Source organism: Cygnus atratus, chromosome 2, assembly GCF_013377495.2.
Source record: "Cygnus atratus isolate AKBS03 ecotype Queensland, Australia chromosome 2, CAtr_DNAZoo_HiC_assembly, whole genome shotgun sequence".
Classification (NCBI taxonomy): domain Eukaryota; kingdom Metazoa; phylum Chordata; class Aves; order Anseriformes; family Anatidae; genus Cygnus; species Cygnus atratus.
Window position 1 is genome coordinate 32,392,675 of NC_066363.1, and position 24,687 is coordinate 32,417,361.

A 24,687-nucleotide genomic window follows, 5' to 3' on the forward strand; every position below is an offset into this window, starting at 1 on the left:
TTTCTGAAGTATGGTTTCTGGTCAGAGGCACCATTTCATGACCACAAGTGGTAAGCAGATAAGCTTCCAAGTGATACAAAGGAGTTATTTTTTAGAGAAGCATGGATAATTATCTGGATATAACTGCTGAAAATATATGCTAAATGTCTCTTAAGCATCCATGATGCTCCAGCATGATACTCCAGCACACAGGTCTGCACACAGGATATTCTGGCATAGCAGCTTCAACAACTTTCATATCAATTGCAATAAGATTCACATTTTCCTCTCAGAATAAACTGAATTTCACCCAACAACAAAGAAAAAATGTTTGATATTGGAATCAAAGCTAATTTTCATTCATGAATGAATTAATGAACTCTTCACAGCTTTTAGACACTGAAATCATACTACATTTTTTAATATAAGAGGCTGCACATCCATAAGTTACACGTGTGTGAGAAAAAGAAATGATTTACAGTAGGTGGCTCTTGTTTAAATTAAGGGAAACGCCAAGATAGACCTAGATAATAATCATGCACCTGAGGGATGAATAAAGCCTTTTGTATAGAGCCAAAGGAATTTATTATTTCCCCCAAACAAAATTCTCCACATTCCACCATACCTTTTTAGAACATAACATACTATATGTGGTATGTTGAAAAATGAACAGTCTATAAAAAATAAATCATTTAAAGTCCAAAGAGAAACACTCATATTAAAGTCTACAAATAGATATTCATGATTTTTAGAATAATTGTTTTGTAAGAATTATAAATTATGCCAAAAGAAGTAGATGTAAAGTTTCATCTGTAAATATTCTTTCTTTATAAAATCTTTAGCCTTAAACTAGTTTTTATTTGTACAATTAATACATTGGATTTTCTGACTTGTGATGACCCAACATAAACTTTACAGATACAAATTAGGAAGAGATTGATATCAAAGGAGAGAAGTTAGTTCCTTAGTTAATACCCTTACACTATTAAAGATAGTTAGAGAGACACAATGTTATTGATAAGAAGTTATATTTCCCTTCAGAGTACAGTAACAGATTTAAAAAAAAAAAAAAAAAAAAGTATTAACCAATCAGCATTTCCAAGTAACAAAGTAAAAGCCATTGGATGAAGATAACAGATTAGACCAACTGAAGCCTTGGAATAACAATATAGCAGGCAACTGAAAAAAGAAAAAAACTGATCTACTAAATCTATTCATTTTGAGATGTGTAAATTATAAAAAGTTTTCAACCACTATTTTAATTTTTCCCTGTATCGATGTACAATCTGATTTACTAAGCTGTTGCCATTTCTGACTACTAAATAAAAACATCAGCAAAAAAATAGTCCTACATATTTTTACAGATGATTTTAATGAATGGGTCTGATGTGCAAGTCAAGATTTCTTGCAGTGATATGACCCTTAGCTTGTCTAGTAGAGAGTAGTATGGAAAAAAGCCAACTGAGATAAATGATAATAGCAGAGCTAGAATATATCTCACTTGCCTAATTTATCTCCAGTCCCATTAAGCAACTAAATCACTAAAGGTCTTTTTCCACTGGGGAAAAAAAAAAAGTGTTTAAAAAAGATTGGAAGGGGCGGGGGGGAGAGTTGAATCTTTCTTCTCTTTCCATGCTTTTCAAATCACTTTTCCCAAGTAAATCTTTTTCTCCAGCTGCCTTTTTAATTCCTTCTTGTTTGTTGATTTTTTGAGGAAAAAGGTATTCACTAAACAAATGAATATTTAATCAACTTTTACCCAGACAAGATTTTGGTGCAAGGCAGAACTGAGAATAAGATAAAACCTCTGTTTCAACCCCATCTTTGAGGATCTTGCAGGCACATTAGATTGTCTCTTTTTATCCTTTATTCCAATAATTTTGCTCAACAAAACACTGTCATTTCAAAAGGTGCTTGTACACCTTTTGTACCTATTTGTACATAATATGTACATATTTATACATACACAACTTGAAACATATACTCAGTCTATGTGCATAAATGTAGTAATGGACTTTATAATGTGTTAAGAACAAAATGGACTTCAAAGATTTGAGATGACTGGTGGCATAATGTGGGAACTTTCTGCTGCCAGGAAGCTCTTGGGCCTGTAGTGCCAGCTATCGTCCTAATACCTCAGTAAGAAAAGGCAAGCATTATAGACAATACCTTTTATTAGACTACCTAGCACAGATGGAAACAGTATGAATATTTCTGAATGAAAAACCCCTTTGTCCTGAAGATCTTCCCCCCAAGGTAGACTGTCTGAAAACAAGTTTCTTTTTCCAAATATACTTTTTTTTTTTTTCCTGATAAAGATATTATCTCCACTAACGAACTCCACCTTGCCCATGTCCTTAGGGCTATTATGACTGCACAAGCAAAGCAAAGAAAGCAAGGCACATGGCTGGTCCTCCTGGCCCAAGGTCTTGCACAGTAATAGGTGTCAAAGCAGAGTGATAATTCCTGCTCAGGAACTTCTCTTACTTCTGATAGGGCCTGGCTCACATCATCAGGGATATTCAAGCAGCTTATGTCAGATTTTACTTTGTTACCCTGACTTAGGACTCTTAACCGAAATCATAGGGGAAAAAAGTTTGTTATTGTCATGTCCACCTTTGGCACCACAGCTGCCTCCATGTTGCGTGGTTACACTGATTCCCCAAGCAGTGCAGTGAAGGTGCAGCAGCAGGAGCTCTCTCATCCACAGCTCTCGTATCCAGAGTAACTATTGATGTCTTTGGAATCCCTTTGTTTAGATCCAGGACTATAAAGGTGCTTTAATTTTACTGTAGATTATGATCAGCTAAGAGGAAAACAAGCCTTAGTTCCTAACTAACCTAATATTTCCTTTTTATTATTAGAATAGTATTATTTTTTAATAAAGTAACAGATAAAATATCAACACAATATATTACATATTGTAAAAATGTAGCTGCATAAAATCCACTTTATGTTCTGGTGCAGTAAAAATTGTATTGACAATAAAATATAAGAAAAATAATGGGCAAAGAAATAAAGGTAATAAAGAGATTTTATATTTAGAATAGTAAGGAATTGCTTAAAGAATCTACTCTTCCATCTTGTCCTTCTGATGCTTAGGTGGAACATCTGATATATTATGCGTTTTATTTTATAGTTAATTTTTACAGCCTCTGCTAAAATGTACTGTATTAACATGCCATTTGAATTCTGTGAAGTGTACTGGACTGAAAAAGAGCTGCTGTGTCTGATCATAAATTTGGAAGTTGTTAGATCCTGAAAGAGCACTGCTTTTAAATTTAGCCCTGCTGACTGTAGAGGTTCTCCCTGTAACATTATCCTGAGGTGAAGTACTTTCTCTTTGTTTTATAGAGCAACCCTTAGAATAACGCCTGCATTAAAGTCGCTGATAAAATTTTGCTGTTCAAGTAAATACTGTACACAATTGCTCAATAAATGGCAACCATTCCATAAGAAAATAAACTAAGCAGAGAAATGTCAGCCAATACTTAAGATTTTTTCAGGGTACTTATCTTCCTGAAGCTCTACATTTGTTAAGGGCTGTAATGATTTACTGGAGTTTTCCTGTTGTTTTACTCTCTTATTCCAAAGATGCTATTTGACACCACAGTGTAAAATAAGATCAGCAATTAGCAGTAGGAAAAGATACCACTGCAGGCATTTAAAAAGTAAATCATACCTGTCTACTATTACGCCAAATTCACGATGCAAAGTTGATCCAGTGTCCAGAATATAATTAACTAAGCTGATTTGCAACTTTTTTAAAATATTTTATTTAAGCAAATTGCAATAACTCCTTTAATTTATCAAAAGCCATAGTATGCTGTGATACACTCTGTTCAAGTGGGACCAATGAAAACAGTGCTAAAGCTATGAATGATTTAACTCCTTGTGAGCCCTCGGCAGGTAGGGCTTAGAGGACTTCACTGTTAACATAACACAATCTGTCCAATTAATGACAGCAGAGGAAATAATTAATGCTCTAAACATCAAAAGGAAATATGTCACCTTAAGTAGTAGAAATTAATGTGTAAAAAGGGTTGCTGACTTACATGCAGACTACAAGTCTTATTTCGAGGAATTTCTTCTCATGGCATGAACTGGTGCTTCTCAGAGTATAAGTAAGAGCAACCAGATTAAATACGGGTGTCTATCCTGTTGGTTTCTGCTTTGCCCTTAAGCATGAATAAAAGTCACTTCATGAAATTTATCTTCAATGACCAATGTTTTCTTGAGTCTTCACAATTGCACTGTACATTGGAATGTGGAATCTTTTCAGTTTCCTGCTACATTTGATGTATAGTGTATACGTTAGAAACAAACCAAAGGAAAATGCTAGAACTGCATATCACTGAATTCAAGTGTAGAAATGATCTGGGTCTAAGGTTAGTACTTCAGCTATGTTTCAGAACAAAGTTTTCCTGTGGGTCAGACTCACTATTTCTAAAATATTCTATGTGGCTAATCAGAGTATTTCAAGTACTGCAGGGTATATATATATATATATATATATATATATATATATATCTTGGGAGCATTTAATTTCTAAATCCATCCCCAAATAATTTTATAACTGTCTACTGCACAGTACCTTGAATTGACCATGAGTTGTTTAGGATAGGGTAACTGTAAAGTCTTTGGGGAGGGACTGCACACTCTTCTGATTTTCAAACCTCTACTATGAAAGGCTTTCCTGACACTTGATTCTCTGAAAAAGAATCCTGACTGGTATAACTAGGCTAATATAATATATGTGTTGTTAAAGGAAGGTTGGGAGAAAAAAAAATAGTCCATGCAAATTGACAGCTGACTAAACAGAATAGTAGTTTTGATTTGGTAGCTGTTTAAACACAGTTCAGGTCTCTAAAAATAGCATTGCAGGTTTTCATGCTGCCATGTCCAATTTCTTCTCTTCACAAGAGAAGTCTTTTTGACTCAACCATCACCATAAGAATCTATGGTTTTGGAAAGTCTGTCACTAACTACTTCAGAGTGCAGATCCAGTAGACATTGTCTATTACTTGCCTTGTATAGGCTCTGGTTCTTGTCATATCTCTCTGTAAATACATGAAAAATTAACTCATCAATCCATCAGAAAACTTAATAAACCAAACAAGTGAATGGATTTCTGTCAGGCTATCAAGTTTAATCATCTTATGGAAGGACCAGTGTGTGCCACTGTGGAAGGGAGACAGAGACAGTTGAGGAAGGGAGAGATACAGTAAGATACCTTTTGGTGGCAGAAAGATGTTAAATTAACTCAGTTGCCACAGCTGTCTTCTCATCTGAATTTTTCTGGGTTTGGAGATTTGATTTTGGTTAACATAATTTGCAGTGCTGGAGATGATAAGAGTTATCCAGCAAGATAGATTTTGAGTTGTTGACTCTTTTAGCTAAAAGCTTTGGAGGTGGAGGTAGAGCAATGATCATTCATAAAGTTTTTCATGGTAGATTCTCTTAATTCCTATAAGAAATTTTTCTTTTGCTTCTTTTGCCTCTTGGAAACTACAGGATACCCAGTGACTGACAGCAGGAAGACATAGCATCAAGCTAGCTTTCCAGTTGCTCACTTTGGAAAGCAAATATGGATTTTTTTTCTAGGGTGTTTTCTTGAATGCTAATTGAATGATTACTTGCTACAATACAATGGCATCAAAATATATGGCAAGTTCATTGGTGACATACCCTGTCATGAGTATTTTCATTGGATTTTTAGGGGAGAAGCATATCATTTTGACTTTTTTTTCCTCCTACCCCATAACATTTTTTGGCATAGCATTTTCATATGGCTTGGGCATGGCCACTATGTTGCCCAGCATCATGAGTCAGTCAGACTCATGATCATGAGTCAGTTTATGTTGCATTTACTCTTTCGTTTGTTTAAAAAAAAAAAAAAAGTTTAACCTTGCACTTCCAATTTCACTGAATACTTTGCTGGTAACTCCAGGATTAGGTACGTTATTGAAGTTTATACTACATTTACATTGATAAATACGAAATTTAGAAAATTCCAGGAATCCTGCTCTGTGAGGAGGAAAAAAAATAGGTTCCGTAGAAATTGAGCAGAGATGAGAATTCACTGTATAAAATTAGTCTTCTCTCTGGGACATACAATAATAAAGGGAAAGGTGAAGACATAAGAGGGTAAGGCTTTTTACTTGGTAGATTTCCATTTGATGAAGGTATTAATGCTTGAAAAAATGCAGAAAAAAATATGAAAATGCTGAATGGACAATTTTAACATTGGATTGAGGAATCTGTCCTCACATGCCATCAAGTAAACACACTGGAGTGTGAATTTCAACCAAAAGAAACAAAATTGGATCAGTGAACATGTGACCTCATTTGCTGCAGCCAGAGAAATCATCTTCAGACTTTGGGGCACTCATCTCTAACTGAACAGGTATTCAAAGCAATCTGTAGGATTCACAAGTTTAAGCACTTATTTTATTATTGCTCAGTGTTTTCAGTCATTGTCTGTTAACTAGTGTGCCTTCCAGAAGGGACTGCCTAAGCAGGAACTGAGAGGAATTAGAAATATTAATAAGTGCTGATTTGCCCTGCTCTTTCACTTAGCCTTTCTTTCTGTAAATCAGCCAGGAGAGATTTCCATTTTCCTTTCCCACTCCTGCCCCACAAATAGAATATGTGTCTGCTGGCTAGTTAACTAACTAGCGCAAGTGTAAAAACACCTGTATACAATATTCCAGATATACAGTGCCGATCCATCTGCAGAATGCATCAGGTGCCAGTTCCTTGATTCAGGGCAGTTACTGGGGACAGGGTGGAGGATAGATTACAATGGAAAAAAAGAGCATCTACACAACCATTAGGAATTATTTTTCCCTTTCAGTCATCTTCCCTTATCTCTTCACCTACCTATTGCTATTTTTTTCTTTCATGTTACAGTAGTGACACTGGCTAGTGGCAATCACTGATATGAGGAGGTTTAAACAGGTAAAATTGGTGTCACCTTTTCTCAGTTTTGAAATTTAAACTTATGAAATCTTTTTCCTTATTAAAAAGGAAAGGTTGTAATTTAATAGAAGAAAGAAAAGGAAAAATGAATTGTTGTTGTTGTTGTTATTATTTTTATTTATTTATTTATTTATTTTGCTTAGGTTGTATTAAACTTGTTAAGTTACAATTTAAATACAGCAAATTAAATATAAGATTTTAGGGCCATTTTGAAACTAATGGAGCTTGACACAGTGTTCAGCAACTTGCATGTGCTTTTCACAGGATTGGGTCCTGAGAGAAAATTGTTGAAAGACATCTCCAATTGTGGATTTCTCCATAACAAAGTGTCTGATCTTTTATAGCATCGTTGCATTGGGAATTAGGCTTGTCTTTGGGAATTTGTAAAGCTTTAGTAGGAGAGCATGATTTATGTCTTAGAATTTAACTATTCTCTGTAATAAATAGAAATGCACCACAAGTATTTACTTGGTTGCGCCATGGGAAAATTTTTAACATATTGTTCACAGCTTCAGAATGCCATAAAAGAAGACATGTAATTTGCAGACCGGACTATCCTTTGTGATTTCTAACCAATATATTTGATTAATATCTTTCAAAAGAGACACCAGCCAAAATGTTTACATCTCATTAGGCAGAGAAGAAGGGAGCACACACAATTTTGATTATGAGCTTGGATGGTTCACTTCTTTGGGCTTCACATCCCTACTACTTAAGGCAGACTGTAACTTTAAGATGTTATCTCTTGCCTGCACAAATAAACAGCCAGTTATGCTTTTTATGGTGGGTAGTTCTCAAACCAACAGGGGATTAAAAGATATTAGCTTGAGTTTGTGGTTCCCTGCTGAACTATCATGAGGTCCATGGATTCCTGTCCTGAATATTTCACAGAGCAAACACCTCTTATCTAGGGTGATATTCTCACACTGGCCTCTTGGCCATGGACTTCAAAAGCTAATCACAGGGAGGGCTAGAGAGGCAATAACCCTTAATATAACAGTCTCTCCTGATAGGGATGGACAGGGTAAAGGTAAGGCGTCTCTGAAGTTTGCTCTTGTGTGTTTAGCCCCATGGGGTGATAAGGGGCCATCTGTTTTTTTGGTCTGCAAACTCATCTTTTTCACAGTATCACAGTATCAAGTACACTCGGGCCTGACTGATATCAGCACCAGCAATTCTTCACTGATCTGAAAATATTTTCTTGGTATTTAAGCTTTGATTACAGGCAATTGTCTTAGTTGCTGTTGTGTTGTTGTTTTTAATCAAGCAAACCCATAAAATGAAATATAAAAAATGAATGTCAAAGTACTTGAAGAAAAGGCTTGAAGAAAAGAAATCATATATAAAAAAATAATAATAAAAAGATAATTAGTTGTGGATAAAGGGATATGAATGCTTGACCATGTGATTAAACTTGAAATATCAGTTCATGGCAGTAGTTTCATAAAGTTATTTATTATGCAGCACCTCAGAGGATGCTTGTATCCTAACAAGTAGAATACCAGTGATGCAAATTGTTAAAATACAATTCAGAGTTAGTTTTGTTGTGGACCTCTTAGGATACAGTTCCTTCATATTTTTAAGCTTTTCCTGTCAGCGGTTTCTTTATCAAGTGAACACTGAGATTCCATTGCAATCTCCTGATTCTAATGGCTTTAATGCAAACACTTAGTACAATGAAATCTATAACAAAATGCTGCTAGTTGCCAACATTGGTACATTAAAAAAAGCGCTAATTTCGACCACTCCACCAACCTGATTAAGAGTTACTAAAATAGTTAATGTTTACAGACCTTGCATTGTAAGTATTAATAGGGTACAAAAGTACAAGTTAAAAAATCTTCAAATGCATATGCAAATGACAAATCTGTTATTTAAATCATTTAGGTACTTCCTGAAGTTTTGTAGAATTAACTTGGAACGAAAAAGAAATATTTCTGCTATAAGTCCATTTCAAATATATTTAGTAGTAATTTATTTACTTCAGAATCCTTTTTTTCCCTATCATTGATTATGATTCACACACAGTAAATTGGATCAAGGGACAGATCTCTGGCCCACTTTTGTAAGTTTGTAAGGGGAAACTAAAAATACGTATGTATCCAGAACAACAAATATTGTTATTTAACCAAAAATCAGTTACTTCCTGTTTTCTGTTTATGGTAGTAATTGTTAGCATGAATTAAATATTTCTGTTTCGTTTGATCCACAGCCTTTTTACCTCTTCTTTAGATTCTGTTTTGTAAAAAAAAAGACTGGTTCTCTAATTATATTGTGACCACAGGTTTTTTTTTTTTGTTTGTTTGTTTTTTTCAGTATCTGACAATGCATCCATTTAGGTGTAATTTGGTTGTGAGAGCTAGTCTCTAAATCTGCTTTTTACCTACTTAAAATGGATTAACAATCTCTCAAAAACAACACAAAACAAAAAGAAACACAACAACAAAACCACCCAAACTGTGGCCCATAGTAATGAATGTATCCTTCAGTAAAATTCCTGCATTTTAAAAGTCCTAAGTTCAAACTTATTTTCCTTATGTGATTACGTATATCAGAGATTAATTCAGTTACTGGGCTGTAAGAAAAGGTGAGCACTTGCATGTATTGCCTCATAATTTAAGTTTTAATTTGTCATTGTAGTTTAAGCATATTGTGTATGTTCTTCTGCATCTTTTTCTTCTTATTAAGCAATGCTCAAGGTTTGTGAAGAATACATTTTTTTTTCCCAGAATATTTTTATGCTGCCAAAATAAATGCTCAATTTAAAAAAAAGAAAAAATAAATAATATTTTATGAATAAATTTTAAATAGAAAATTCTCATATTAATTCCTTTCTGTTTTTTTTTTTTTTTTTTTTTTTTTTAATGAAACCCAAAAGCATAGCTATTTTTTTTTGTCAAAAATTGGATCTTTTGTACAAAAACCTTGGAAAAAATGAGCATTAGTATCTTCTGTTTCTTGCAGATTTTTTTTCCAAAAGAAAAGATACTGACTTTTAGCAAATAAAATCCAATTATTATTTTTATCTATTTTATTTCTGAATAGTAGAATGTAGTCTCCTTTGTTTTCAGTTGAAACTTATGGTTCACTCCAAGTAAGGAATCACTTTTATACTTTCTAGACTGGAGGAACAGCTTTGCCTTGAAATCGTGTTTAAACATGACTGCTCTGTATACTAAATAAATTTAGCAGGAATCAGCTGTAAACAGCTTTAGAACAGTAGCATCTCTATCCCTACTCTTTCAAGGCATCTTAGCACAAAAGTAGAACTGATAAAGCCAAATGTAGTATTATTGAAACTTCAGAAGCTAACATGAACAAGTTATAAGTAATTTTCATTCAAACAAACACTCAAATAAATAACCTTCTTAATCCTTCATCAAGCCCTGGGAAAAAGAGTAAATAAAATCTATTGATCAAGTGATAAGATGTTATTCCAAAACTTGTAATTTAATTAGCAGATATGCTACATCAAAGGAGTTATCCAAGAAATTGTGATGTTTATATGACCTTGTGAAAAAAACTTTATTTTTCTAGTGGTGTCAACTGCATCAGCTGTAGCTTTGTAGAGAATAAAAGAAGACAGTACATATGTACTGACCTGTATAATTTTTTCGTTTGACCCTTTTTGGGTGTATACATTCCCACACACAGTGCTCACTTCTGGGAATTTCCCAGCATACCTTTTCAGGGAAAACATAGAGGTCACAAAAGTTGAACAAAATTGCTAAGCCAAGATCTTGAAGGGATATGGAAAAAAGTATTAGATCTAAAATGGTTTCATCCACCATGAGTTCCAGTCCTTCAACTTCACTGAGCATCACTGTTTTTTTTGTTTTTTTTTTTTTTCCAAATAATATTACAAATTTGAAAATTATCAGTATTGGCACTACTTTTTTTATAATGGCTTAGGTTATTGATGGTGTATATAGAAGATTACTTTAAAAAAACGCTTAAGGAGGTCTGTGTCATTTTAATTACTTGAGCGAAACAAAATGCCAAACAGGATGTCTTTGTCCCCTTTGAACTTGAGGCAACACATGGACATGAAGCTACTGAATTCTCTGATTAGTTATGTGGTGCTGGACTCCCAGTGGCACTTAATGAAGATAAGTTTTTATGCAGTGCTTTTAAAAAAGAACGGGAAATTAGATCTGCCTGATCAAATTCAGTATTTTATCACAGACATAGTAAAGTTGGGAAATGGAGGGGAAAAAAAAAAAAAGGAGAGGGAGAGGGAGAGGGAGAGGGAGAGGGAGAGGGAGAGGGAGAGGGAGAGGGAAGGGAAGGGAAGGGAAGGGAAGGGAAGGGAAGGGAAGGGAAGGGAAGGGAAGGGAAGGGAAGGGAAGGGAAGGGAAGGGAAGGGAAGGGAAGGGAAGGGAAGGGAAGGGAAGGGAAGGGAAGGGAAGGGAAGGGAAGGGAAGGGAAGGGAAGGGAAGGGAAGGGAAGGGAAGGGAAGGGAAGGGAAGGGAAGGGAAGGGAAGGGAAGGGAAGGGAAGGGAAGGGAAGGGAAGGGAAGGGAAGGGAAGGGAAGGGAAGGGAAGGAAAGGGAAGGGAAGGGAAGGGAAGGGAAGGGAAGGAAAAAGGAAGGGAAGGGAAGGAAAAGGGAAGGGAAGGGAAGGGAAGGGAAGGAAAAGGGAAGGGAAGGGAAACATGAGAGAAATTTTAGAACATAAAATGAATATTTTCTATTCAGAGTAAATATTTAATAGAGAGTTTCCTGATTGCAAACTATCTTTTATGATTAAAAAAAAAAAAAAAAAAAGAAAGAAAGGAAAAGTAAGAAAATATCACTAATTTTCAATTTTGGTATAAAATTATAAGTTTCTTTCATTATAGTCCATGAAAATTTTATAACTGATTTCAATGAAACTAAGTATCTTATACCAAGGACACCTATAGTATGATTGCTTTACCCATGCAGCCATACAGCGTGATGTACACAGAGCATCAGAACTTCTCACACCTAAGACCAATATTTTTAACAGCAGGCTCTTTGTTTGGCTGACTACTGACTACTAGAGTTTATTGAGACTGTACAATAGATATCAAAAATTACATCTTGAGTAAGCTGTTGTTTTTTTTTTCGTTCCAAATCTGGCCATCCCTCTTGTCATCTTGATGCAACTACCTAATTTAGTCCATTGGCTAATACTGTCCCTTTGTCTTTTACAGTCAAAAAGCTTCATAGGAAAGGCCTGCTTAACTACTAAGGAATATTCTGCAATCTTCATTTTATTACTATTTTGTCATTATGTTACTGAACTGCACCTTCCATGTTAGTTTCAGATCAATGAATTGTACCGCTTGCTACCTTTGTGAGGCTGATATGTGCAGATTTCATTCTGGAGCATATCTGTAGAATTTTAATTTTCATTTACTTCAATTTCTGCCTCTAAAGCATTCCTCTTTTTCAAATGTCTCCTTTTCGAAGCACTATAGCTATTTATGGTGGCACTGTTTAAAGATAAATCAATCCTGAATCTGAAAGAAAAGTCTTGAGAGCAGCAAATTCATTCATGATGATATGAGGAGGACATTTTCCTGTGTTTCAGCCTGGGAAATTCCAGATGTGAGGATGGCAAGGCTGGCTGTCAGACTTCCTAGCTGGAGCCATTCTTTTGACCAGGTGGTGTTACTTCTAAATGACTTGGACAAATGGCCAAATTCCTCTTTTTTTTTTTTTTTTTTTTCTGGGATATCTAAAAGCCACCCTGGCAAACACATACCATTTACCAAGTTTTTATCATGTTCTTAGCAGAGAAGTGCCAGTATACTCAAGGGAAAAGGAGAAAAGGACAGTGGAATAAAAACACATTAGGAGAGAGGGAGGTAAGTACAGAGCAGAATTTAAAAGAGCTGATGATGTGTGTCTTAGCCAAAGAAAGCAAGGTGCAAAGTGGGTTGATAGGATAACAAATACTTTGAGTCAGAAGGAGAACTGTAGTCTGAGGAATTATTACTGGGAATAATGGAACACATTTGGAATAGAAGTCCTCTGTCTGCATGTAATCATTTTCAAAGTTTATGAATCTGGAAGTATTCTAAAAGGTATTCATAGAAGAATAGCCTTGCAAACTAAAATGATTATTACTATGACATGCTAATGTGACTTCTTCCATGTTACAAGTAGAACAACCAGAATTTCTACATCATTTCCATAATTTCTGTATAAAAATACTCATGAACCATGAATGATTATTATAAATATGTTTATAATGCACTATTATGTATAGCATATTTTATTAAATAATTTTCTAGTGATTACATAATACACTAATAATGCTTTACTATGTTAATATTATAACTTATTCAAATTAAAGAAATTTATCTTTGAATGCAGAATTTTGTAAACTACAATGTAAGGTTGAAGCCATAAACAGTTTGAAGCTGTGACAGGGTCGGTTCAGGCTGGATATCAGGAAGAGGTTCTTCACTGAGAAGGTGGTTGGGCGCTGGAGCAGGCTCCCCAGGGAAGTGACTATGGCACTGAGCCTGGTGGAGTTCAAGAAGCATTTGGACAACACTCTCAGACACATGGTCTGGTTTTTGGGTGGTCCTTTGGGGACCCAGGAGTTGGACTCTATGATCCTTGTGGGTCCCTTCCAACTTGGGATATTCTATGATTTTATGATTCTACAAAATCTCCTGTACGAGTAATTTTTAATTAGGTATTAACAGAGGAATTGTCTACTTAATTTAAAAGCATTTGTTTCTAACTTCATATTTATCTGAGGAGCTTCTCATTCAGCACACTGTTCACAATACCTTTCGTACATGAAAATAAGTTTTACTTGCCTTGATGTAATGAGTCTTTCAGAACCATAAATGAAAACTAAGTTTAGCTTTCTGAATACTATACATCTTACTAAGTCTAGGTTTGTCTATGACTGTCAATACAGAGAAGTATTTAATTCTGAAACGCTATTCAACCTTTCTAAAAGCTGGTGCAACAGATCTTCCTGGGAAGATTCCCCTCTCCCCACTGAGCAGTAGTTAGCCTAGTAGACTAGCAGAGGCAAGACAGCTAATTTTTCCTTGGCTAAAGGCAGGAGACAAGGATCCTGGTGAATGTTGAAGTCAAAGGTCTTTACCAGCAGTATGTTCTTCAAAATCTATGAAGGTCATGGATTAAAAATTAAATTAAATGAATTCATAATCAAGCATTCTATTAACACAAACTGAGTTACTAAAATTGATAGTGAAATTCAATTAAAATAAGATAAACAGCAGAGCCCTCTATTTTCAGGCAAAATTTTACACTTTTAATAGTGTGTTTTAAGAGAGGTATTGTGGAACTAAGACATTCAGACATGTCTTTACCATAAGTTTACCAGTACACTTCACTGGAAAAAAACTATTTTGACATAAATCCAGGGTGTCAGTTCTGCTTGTAGGACATCCTAATGATTCTGTGATTTTGCATGAGTCCATGAACAAGATCTTATATAAAACAGACTTCTCACATGCAACTCAATCATTGTTTCACTCTTAATAAGTAGTATTTTAGAAGGGTTGTAGATACGAAGCATGTGGGTATGGGATGGTGAAGGTAAAGGAAGAGATACCATGGCACCTCCATGAGGAGGTCTCCAATAAATCTTGGATATGCAGCTGTTAACCTTCCTGCAATATGTCAGACAAAGTCCAGCTCCCTTGTCAGCCCCTGCCTCTCCAGCCCCCCCAGCTATCATAAACACCCTGCACATATCCTACACACACACACACTGGTATTGTGCACATGTATGTATTTGGCTGACAATTAAGAATTATGCTTTTTACGTTCTGCTTCAAACATCTGGACACTTTCAGGCCTTGGCCTGTCTAGAAATTACTTTCAATATGTTTCAAAGGTAGCGTGCAATTAAAATTGGTCTCAGCAGCACATGATGCCAGTACCTTTAGATGACACTAATGCGTACTAAAATGTTCCAGTGAGTGGAAGAACCTGAGGAGAAAATGTATAAAGTCCATTGTGGTGTTTTTGCTGTTTCTTCAGAAATTTAGTCTTTGAGTTGAAAGGCAGAAAATAACAGCAAAAAGCTGGCCACAGGACAAATAAATATGGCATTGAGTTGTATTCATTACAACACATCGGACAACGAATGAACAACGACAACTATCAGCTTTCATGAATTGCCTTGGAAAATGCCAGTGTTGTGTAACTTGACCAAAAGAACCATGTATACCACTGCACATTCTCAACACAGAAGGGGGAGACCAGCAAGCACTAGAAGAATAAAACTGCTTCATGGGGGAGCCATGTTTGTTTGGAATATTTATTGCTTTCATTCAAAAATCTCAGCTTAGTGTATCACTGTGTATTTTCTACCCCTTCAGTTTTCAGAAAAATTCCAATAAACTCATTTTTCTAGTGAAAGGGATCAAAATTAGAAAACATTCTTCAGAGAGTTAGGAGGATAGGAAGGAGAAAAGAAAGGTCAATGTAGAAGAAAAAGGTTGGATGAATAAAGGTATGTGAGAGCAAAGCTTCATATGAAAGATTATTGCAGATAAAGCTTTTTTAAAACAAACATAAAAAACAATATATAAATCAAGAGCACAAAAGCCTGGTTTTATGATTTTTTTTGGTGCTGTTTAATTTCTTTATATCTTTTTCACCATTGTTAAAAATACAGCCAAAACTTCAAAGGCAAGCTGCATGTGTTCTAAATCAGGACTTCAGTCCTGATGTATGACAGCACAAAAATTAAAACTAAATAAATGTGCTGTCTAAACTCCCATATTTCTCAAAAAATTGCTTTAAAGCCTTTAAAAAATTAGAATTATTGCTTGATCTTACTTTACCAACCGTAATGTTTTCAACAGAGTAAATGACAAAATATTATATTAAAAAGAGAGAAAGAAAAAAGAGTTTTGTCTGAATATATCTGAACACCTGTATTTGGCTGTCCTGCAGTTTTGTCAGATGCAAGGGGAAAATGAAGCTTTACAATGATTTGTCTGATAGTGAATATGGACTGCATAAATTCTCAGCTTATCCACTGTTTTCTGGAAGGCTTTGCAACAGTCAGAATAAATCAATGAAAACAAAGCAGTATGTCTGTGCAGGAAAGAATATTCTTGGTTTAGCTCATAAAGATGGTTGAAGAGCGGGCAGATTCTCATGAAAAAAATGTGCAAAAATTTTCTCTGTTCAAATTATGAACTTTCTAAAAGGTCAAGTTATAATTCCATTTTATTTTACTGCCATTGGACCTGATTTTGCTGTTTTCTGTCCTTAAGTGAAATGGCATGTCTGACTCCAAAAGTGTCTGGCCAGAGTACACCAGTTAAATCTGCCTGCAAAAAAATTGCCAGACTGGGGCCTTTGTGGCGTCCCTTTTCCTCTGGCATTTACTTTTACAATGGCCATTTGCTGTTCTTCTACTAAGTTGTTTTGATTGACTCATTTGTTTTATCAGGTTGCAAAAGAAGCAAGTGGCCCAGGTAAATAGGAATGCAAATGCTGTTCTTTTTAGTAAACATTTATTTTTCTTTTAAAACTCATTCATTCCATCCCTGCTCCTGTTCCTTTTTATTTCCAATTTAGAAATAGTCACAGGCTCTGATTTATGTTCTCATTGAAGTCTGAATAGTGGCATTTCTTCGCAAAGATTCCTGGATATTTATGTGATCAAGAGAACTGGTTATTTACTACTTGTCACTTTATCTTAACTGTTATATATAAAGGTTCAAAAAATATCATTCTGTTGTATATAAAGGTTCAATTTCACATTAAGATAGCAGACACTCTAGGATAAATTTTTTGAGAATTATCCATAAGAAATGCATAATTATGGGTAGGAAGTCAAAGTAAGCAGTGTGCAGACAGCCTCTAAACTAAACGTAACATTTGGCAAATGCTAATATATATGTCCAAACAGTTTTATGAAGATGAAGCAGGGCTGTACTATTTGATCAATTTATTTATTATTATAGTTTCTTATGTAATGAATACTTCAGAACTATGAATACTTCAGTTCTTATAATGCATAAAAGACTGGCCATACTTTTATATCATACAAGGACAGGGACTCAAACCCACTTCCAGTGAGTTTGAGACATTCTGGGTCCTTTTGAAAGGTCTTAGTGTACTGTCCTAACTTTAGCACCTAACCTTGCTGTCTTAATTAAAAGCACAGATTCCTTAGACAGCCAGTGGAGCCTCTGGAAGCTGACTCAGAGTACCAGTGCTCTTCAAAAGTGGGTGGCCAAAAAAGTCTCCCAGCCTAAGAGAGATTTGAAGAGTATCTTCGAGTTAATTGCAGATCTTTGGATATTTACTATGTGCTAACGTTGTAACTCCCACATATGCGCTTCAGAAGTTGCCAGAATTCATTTTGGAGCCAGCTACTTTGATATTTTTAATGTGCACTGTTGATAATATAGATAACATTTTCATTTTTGGTAAATTCTACAATAAAGGCTTTACAATTTTTAATCAAGCAAAAAGCTTTTTCACTGTTTTGGTATAGATGTCACCAAGAACATAGTTATAGAAGCAATAAGTGTGCTCTGTGCATTGAACTTATTAGAATATGACCTGAAATTTTGTTTATAGAAAAAGGAAATATCAAGAGTTTGGATAATTACAGAAGGAGAAAATAGAAGCTACATTTATGTTGCCTATGTTTTTTTCTTGTGCCTTTTTCTTCAAGAAGTTCTCAGAATTTTTTATTTGCAACAGTCCTCTGATGACTAGCTATGGAATACTCTCAGGCTGTCAAAGTGTCATTACCTTTTCCTATTATGTTCTCTCCTGTCCAATGAACTGCTAATATATGTCTTTTCTCTTTTCCTCATTTCATTCCTAATTAAGATATCAGTGGCATGTGAAAATGCACAGATGAAAAATTTGAATCTGGATCCACTGAAGGAAGCATCAATAGAGGCTCTTTCCAGAATAAGTTTACCAGTTTGGCTCAAACTTTCAGCCAGCTGTAGGATGAATAAGTTGCTCAATTTAGGCTCAGCTGAAAATGTTTACACACTTTTTCTTTGAAACAGTAAATCTAGAAATTGCATATAAAAACCATGCACAAAGGAACATTATTTGGGTTATAAGGTCAATTGGTCTAAGTTAGGCCAAGTGAGATTTATGATTGCTTGCACAATAGACTCCTTTTGCATATGCTTTAAGATAGAGTTATTAATTAAGTGAACATCTACTATTCTGGACCTTTGCTTTTATCAGTATAGAGGGTGACAGATTCAGAAAGTAACCATAACACAGCAACAAATGCTAACTAATTTCAAAGTTTCTGCCTAAATCTAAAAAGCAGAGGAAATAAATGTTCCTCTACTTTTTTTGTGTATATGATTTTTTTTTCCGTTAGCCTCTTTTCTATAATGAAAAACAACTTTAAAGAACATGAGCACTATTCTTAAAAGTAGTTGATGCAAAAATGGCACTGGGGAGCTTTAGATTTCTTGATTCTTTTGTCTTTATTTCAGATTAAATAAAATGTAATCTGAATCTTTTAAAAAAGTTAATCTTTTAAAATGTTTATTTTTCTGATAATCCAATATGTAAAATCGGCTATCAAGTCAAAGATAATTATTTACCATTTACACAATGCAACTGCCTGCAAAAAGCCACAGACAGAAATTCAGACAGAGCTTGGATCCAAATATTAAATTATATGCACTGTATAGGGTGCCATAGAACAGATAATAGTCACCTTGAAACAAATTTCTCCAGAGCATTTCTAGACACAGTAAGGATACAGGAAGGTCCACTGTAGCATGTACAAGAAGTAAAAATATCCTGGTGTTAAGGGGTCACAAGGACTGTTCCTGCCTGCTTCTTGGACAACCAAAACAGGATAGAATGAAAAAAAAAAAAAAAACCAACAACAAAAAACTCTGTTCTTTGTTGTTGTTGTTGTTGTTGTAGTTTTGTTTTGTTTTTTTTACATCCTCCTCTGCCTGCCACCACTTACACCTGTATGAGCCCTTCTAGTTGCACATTCAGGAACTATGGGCTTCATACCTCCTGAATAAGGAGGCAACATCCAGGAATGTGGAATTGTGTAGATTTTAGTACTAAAGAAGTGTGTTTTCTTAGTAGCTACCACCAGTAGAAGTCATCTTCAATTTGGAAATGTGTTCTTCCTTTGCCTACTGGCAAGTACTTGTCCCCAGCCAGGTTTTCTATTTGGAGCTGAGAACAAGTCCTAGTAAGTGTTATAATAAATATGTAACTTTCACATTGGATGTTCACAATGGGTATGTGGGAAAGGAAACAAAAGCTTTTTGTTTGTGATAATCATTAAAAAGCCTTCCAGGCTGTCTTTGAGCTGTTCCAAGCTGGGCTAGGTGTATGCTGGCACTTATCATCTTGAGACAGTCAAACATCGTATAGAAGGGGGCAAAAGCTTTCCCCTTTCCCCTGCCTCTAAAAATTTGTATGTATAAAAAGGTAGTTTACTTATGATGACCCACTGGAATAAGACATAGTCTGGAAAGACATGAAAGTAGTTTAAAGATAAGAAAAAACAACTGCTATTGACTCTTTGAGTCCAGGTGATACCAAATGCTTGTGTATTCATAATGAAATCTGTTCTGACTGATAAAATGTGGATCTCCAAGTATATGTTTGAACTTTAATGTGGATTTTATTCACAATTTCTAAACTTATTTTACTGTGATTAGAAGAAGAGAAATTTTACCCTTGGTCAAATTTTGCTCACAATTCAAGAAGTATAAATTCATTGTAGCCATGAGATTACTTCAGTTTTTTTTTTTCTCTGAGACCATGTGACAGTATGTCTCAATAAAGGGCAAATGATGTGATAATTCCCAGGCAGACTATCTTGTTATCAAATACCTGCTGATTTAAATGTCTTCAGCTTATTTGCTCAGGGTGTTATCAGTACCACTTTTGCCTACACATATAAAGCTGTCACATGGAATACAATTTATTTTCAATTCAGTTTAGACCTTGGCTAAGTTGGCAGCTGGTCACTGAGCAATCCAGAGTTCACTGCAGACAAAATCTGAATCATTTCCATGTTAATATAACTGTAGGACTGTCTCATCTTCCTCTGTGTACAAAGGTGTGAAAGTATATCCCTGGAGAAGAATTCAGAAATGCTGTGTGTTATCTGCAGAAATAAGGGCATAAACTTTCTTTGTTCTGTTTAATTTCTGACCATTACTGATGGTTATTAGAAAATCTAATTCCTTGACACTGTTCAATTGCATATTCATATTAATTTTTGTTCTTGTTCATCCATTCAGACAACCAGTAATTTCCTTTCTATGCCTATATTTTCTTTTAGTCACAAAAATGTACTTATCTTATTTGATAACAGTCATTTTCATTGACCCAACTAACAATATTATTATTTTCCCAACTCTCCCATGTCTCATATTTTGTTTTCTTTCATCTTTCTTTCTATTATATAATTACTACGAATTAACTAATTCAATCTAACGTAGTATCCAGCTATAAAAATTAGGTAACAGTGGGAAGATGATTGAAATTTGATTCATTACCAATTCTTTTATGAAATGGAATCAGCAGTTTGGCCAAAGCTGAGAATTACTAAAAAGTGCATCCTTTTCTGCTGGAGTGATGACTGCACACTCTGGTGAGTGGAGCACTTCTCAATTTGATATTTTTCCTTGTAGAGCTTCTTTATTTATCTGTAGAGAGGCAATTAAACACCTTTGTTGTCAGAGGTTTGTAAGTGGCTTTGCTATGATGTTTGTATAATTTTTCCCAAGCTTTCAGCTGCTGTGATTCTTCAACTTTGTCAGAAGGAAGAATAAATGCAATCCTGATGTTTGGTATATGTTGTTTGCTAAGTTTCGGGTGCCGCTAGGGAGTTTGGGGCTCTGACAGCAGGTTATTTTACTTGTAGTAGTTAAAACTCTGCAAGGAGAAACAGTAGCTATTCTTGCAGATTTTCAGCATCTCCATTTAGAAAAGCCAGTATACTGTTTTCTCTTGAAGAAGAAATTGCCGATGTTGCTCAAGAAAGTCTCTTAACACTGAGTGAATGATTTTTGCCCTGTTTTGAACTTCCCTCTTTTAAGAAGAATGACTAAGATGACTTTAGTAATGCAGCTGCAACAACATCTGGAGTCCTCAAATTACCTTGACATTAGCTGGCTGGGTTTATGTCAGAATATAGCACAGAAATGTCATTGTTTGTCTTGATGTGTCTGTTATTCAATGAAGATTATGTCTGCCAGCTTCCCTTGATACTGCTGTCATGCTATGGTAACAGGAGAAATAGTGGCCATTTGCTTATCTACAGATCCTACAGAATCAGGTAATTCCTTAGTGACTCTGCTCTTCACTCTGCACAAACCCAGAAAGTAGTATTCCCTGACTGCTCAGCTGCCTGAAAGTAGTTTTCACCCCGTGCTTGAAGTTTACTGAAGAAAAGGTAGAAAACCATTGTGTGAAGAAGTCCATGAGAGTTTCTGGTTGGTTCTCAAGCAGTAATCTGTAGTTTAGTGTTTGGCTGCAGAAGCTCACAGAAGGGCTTTTTCTGAGAAGCATATTTCAGAAGACTGGAAGGACATTGATGGGATATTCTAAAGAAAGGTTTTAGTCTCGCATGTGTATGCAGTGGGAACATGTTCTGAGGAAACTGAGGCCAATCCTATTCCAATCAACATTGTACCAGAACACAGTTTTAATTGTACACGAATCCCTCTTGTTCATCCAGCAACTGAATCTGGCCCTAATGCTTACAAAATGGGGAAAAAAATAAAAAAAAAAAAGGAACATCTTTGCTCTAATACTTTAAAAATTTTACATATCTGTGATGAGGATGAATCACATATTTCATTCTGGGAAACAGCAAATACAAATATTTTCTGCATATTTTCACCTCCTGTGCATCAGAATAGAGTGACATCAGTTCTGCCTCCACTTGAGGCCCGTATAATTCTGTGCCACCTTTTTTTTTTTTTTTTCCCAGCAGTTTATGGCTTATGGCTCTTGCGAAGTCTGCTGTCTAATAACATGTGTGACAAGGCTCTGACATGACTTCTCCATTCGGAAAGGAGGCTGTGTGGAGCCACCTATGTCATTCCGATGTTAGCTACATTTTCTTTTAGTCTGTGGGGTTTTACCTGCCATTTCAAGGCATCTTTGTGTCCTTTTATTAGCGTGAAAACAGACAAAGGGGCTGTTGTATGGGTTGAAATCACATCCTTTATTCTTACATGTTTTTGTAATAGAACAGCACAATAGAAAGTTGCTCAATGTATTTTATTTGGAAATTGCAATTAATCAGAAGACTGTAAGGAGTCAGACCACAAACCTAGTTTTAATACCATTTCCTTTAGTGAGTTTTACACATTACCTTTTCAATAAGTGGTGACAGGCAGTGCATTTCTTAGTGATTATAGCATGTGTCAGGTGGGGTTAACAGGCACAAGGCCAGAGGGAAAGTAACTACTCGAGATGTACAATAATCCCTTAGAAATGCACTGCCTTATTTCCTCCTGATATTATAAAATGATGTTTATTAAACAATGTGATCCAAATCCTGAGGGGCGTTAGACCTCTGATAGTAATATTGAGTTCACCAGGAGACGTGATGCCAAATTGGTCAGGAAGTCTAGTATTTACCTCAAGTCTTTCCATGTACAAGAACCCATCCCTGATACGCTTATTGTATCTATGTCCCTCATCTTGCAATGATGAATGATCCACATCTGGAGGCCAAGTCCTTAGATTATGGCATATGCTGATTAACACTGGCTAAGCAACTTAGCCTTAATTTAATGTGCTGTGCTGATGTGGCAGGGTCAGTAAACGACTGCAAATAAAGTGAGAGCCTTAATTTTTAGACTCAGAGAAACTGTGTATGTTGGAAAGACCGTTTAATCCATGCTGCTTTTCTTGGCAGAATTTTGTAGACCATCTTCAGAAAATGGCAGTCAGTTCTCAGCTTCTGAGTGATGAGCTTTAAATCAGATCCTTTGTGTTAGTCTCTTGGGTCAATTCAAAATTAACTGACTTGACTTTTCACCAGTTAAAAAAATATAAATCTAGATCTTCCCATCAGATTGTTTTTGGCCATAACTCTGTGCCCATATTTCAGCTATACTAATTTGTAAGAGAAGAAGCTTTGCCCTATGTATTTTAAAAATATTTCAAGTTATAGTCAGTAGCATTATAATAACCTTCTCCAAACTTAATCAAGCTTACTGATTTAATAGCAGTCAATAGTAGTATCTGATTTTCATTCCATTGTGAATGAAACAGATTTCTCATACTTGTAATTATTTATTTATTTTTATCAGATGTCTTTTTTTTGAGCCAACTTCTTGCTGAGTCTGAACTCAGATTTGGAGATATAATCATCTGTAAGTTGTAACATCAGATGCATATATTGTATATCAGTTTAAGTCAAGCAACTTGACCAGATTTGGAGGAAGCTATAATGGCATCAATGCTACCACTTACAATCGGCTTGGCAGATTTGACAGTATGTGGGCCAGATTTTAAGATGATAATTATCAGTCTGATTAGACTATACACACAGAATCCCTTTTGAGAGATTTTTAAGGTCTTTTCAGAAAAAATAAAGTAAAATAAAAACCCCCAAAGCCCACAAAGAAGGGAACCTCCACCCTTCAGATGCAGCAACAGCCTGATTCAGAGATGTGAATCTGAGTTTCTGACACGCTACCTTGTTGTCTACAGTTCTGCATTTTCCCTCTTGGCTTCAGCTTTCTTATGCAGAACAGCTACGTGTTCCGGGAAAAAAACACTGAAAAACTCAGTGGGATGGATAATCTTGCTTCCTGTCCAGCTTTACTGAGTAGGGGATTTGCTATGTGGGAAGCAAAATGAAAAAGGGGGAGGATGGCAGGAGAGGGGAGAAGTTATTACTTGGGCCAGGTGTGAGACAGGACAGAGATGAAGAGAATATGAGGAAACCAAGAAGAAAGGAAGTCATGGAGCAAATACCTAGTAAGAACAGGCCTAAAAACATCCAACCAGTTATGGGAATATCCAAAATCTCCTGCTTTCAACTCTGGCAGTTGAAATTTGTGGTTGAATTTTTTCCCTCTGAATCCACATGACAGCACTACAATAGCTTTAAAAACATAGTCATTATTTTGTACACTACTGTGACCTTTCCTGGAGGATTCTGAATCCCTGTTATTTGATAATACAAAACACAAAAGAAATCCTGTCTTTTTTTTTTTTTTTTGGTATAAATAAGCTGGGAGAAGAGTTCAGGGGAAGCTTCTTCCTCCATGTGTTTTCTCTGAAGAACATTTTGTCAGATGGGTAGTGCTGCTGTTGTATGTACGGTGGAGGTATACAAATGCCTTCTTCCTGGATGACTGAACAAATGCAATGGACTATGTGACCCACTTGGATACCTGCATGCCCAGACCATCGTACTCAGCATTGGCAAGATAGCCCTACCCTGTAATGGGACAAATTTGCATTATTTGGCTTTTGAAGAGACATTCTATGCATCCTTGAGTAAGTATATAATAGAGATTTAATAAGTTATGTTCAGTGTAGCAGCTCAAGAACAGCTAATTATGAAAAACATATTACTGTAGAACTAACAGGCATGCAATAAAAACATCTATTACATAAATTGTTAATCCATAAAAAATGTGTTTCTGGGACCATTGGTATTTATTTAACGTACAATTACTGTCTAATTTAATCTAAATTAAATGCCTTCTTAAGACATGTAATTTAAAGTGTTACTGAGCTTCCTTCTCTGG

At 35.4% G+C, this 24,687-nt stretch overlaps 1 protein-coding gene across 1 annotated transcript in view; it reads left to right on the forward strand.

Moving 5' to 3' along the window:
* HDAC9 (histone deacetylase 9) overlaps positions 1–24,687 on the forward strand; it is a 477,431-nt gene that overhangs the window by 418,990 nt on the left and 33,754 nt on the right. The window lies entirely within an intron of this gene.